This window comes from Alexandromys fortis, unplaced genomic scaffold, assembly GCF_014885135.2.
Source record: "Alexandromys fortis isolate MF-2015 unplaced genomic scaffold, M_Fortis_MF-2015_v1.1 scaffold_411, whole genome shotgun sequence".
In the NCBI taxonomy this organism is placed as follows: Eukaryota; Metazoa; Chordata; class Mammalia; order Rodentia; family Cricetidae; genus Alexandromys; species Alexandromys fortis.
The window spans coordinates 84,122-85,665 of record NW_026068315.1 but is presented as its reverse complement, the minus strand read 5'-3'; positions in this window follow the sequence as shown (position 1 = coordinate 85,665).

The following is a 1,544-nucleotide window of genomic DNA, read 5'->3' as shown; positions in this document are numbered from 1 at the left end:
AATTATACGTCCTTAAAATCTGAGTGGAAACGACATCCAGCAAACATAACGTAACACAGGGGACAGGACTGTTCTTCCCACGACAAAGGCACTAAAATGAATAAAGACATAAATTAGGATATAAATGGATAAAATATGGGGAAATTTTACTAGTCCCAAAGTCCCGCTGTCCCTAAAGTCAGATAAAATCCAGAAGTGGTTAAAGATCAGAGAGAAAAATCTTTCATGCAAATTTTATTAGTTCCAAAATATTTATAAGCTTACTAATCACATTTTCAAAAATTACATTGACGTCCTTCTCTCCTGGTAGTTTGTCTTTCATCTGAAAGCTTACTGTTTTGAAATTTTCATATAGAATATTGTCAGATTCCTTGTATAATTACATCAACACTAAAAGAAAATTGTTGTTGAATTATATTATATGGCAAACAATCAAAAGAAGGTATTTTCATATTCTTTGTGCATGTTCTATTTATAAAGTTTAACCAAGTTCAACATCTAAGTTCAGTATTACTAAGCAAAGAGAGTTGGGGTCATTTAATTTAGAGAAACATAAAGACATTTTGTGGGAGGATAAACCATCCACAGTCACTTTGCCTTGAGGTACTCCCAAGCACTAGTTGAGAGAGAAAGGAGGAGGAGGAGGAGGGGGGGGAGGAGGAGGAGGAGGAGGAGGAGGAGGAGGAGGAGGAGAAATAAGAAGAGGAGGAGAAAAAGAACAAGAAGAGGAAGGGGGAAGGAGAATGAAATCATCTTCAGGTTTTCAAGGTACTTAAATTAATATTATAGCAAAAGTTACAGAATCCAGCTTTCACATGACTGGGCTGGGAGCAGAACTTTGGTGACTTATATTCATAACACAAAGAATCAAATATCTACTTCAGACAATATAATTAACGCTGATCCTATATTTCAGTTACATGTACTCTTGATGGCTGGAAACATGCTTAACAGAAGTAAAATGCAGCTATTTTGCGCAATTAATCTAAATGTCTTAATCCCCAAATTTTTTTATTTTATTTTTTTATTAATCCCAAAATTGATAGATTGCATTATCAGATAATATGAATCAACATATCAGAAAAGAATATTCCTCAAAAAGTTTTCATTTCACATCCACACAATATCAGTCACTGTGAGTTGTGTTCTTGTCCCACAGCCCTCTCTCTCATTGGTTCTTTTTCTGAGTTCTTGTTGCAGATTTTTTAACAGGCAAAATGTAGATGATTCCAAATGACTTAGAAACAATTAACTTCTCAACGGAATTGAGAAACCCATGGCAACGTTTCCTTATTTATTGTTTAATTGTTTGGAATTATACCCTTAAGTAATCTTCTTTAAGAATGGGCTATATGCAAGAAATGGGGTTAAGAAGCATCTACTTTAATAAATAGGTGCAGCCGGGCGGTGGTGGCGCACGCCTTTAATCCCAGCACTCGGGAGGCAGAGACCGGCGGATCTCTGTGAGTTCGAGACCAGCCTGGTCTACAGAGCTAGTTCCAGGACAGGCTCCAAAGCCACAGAGAAACCCTGTCTCGAAAAAC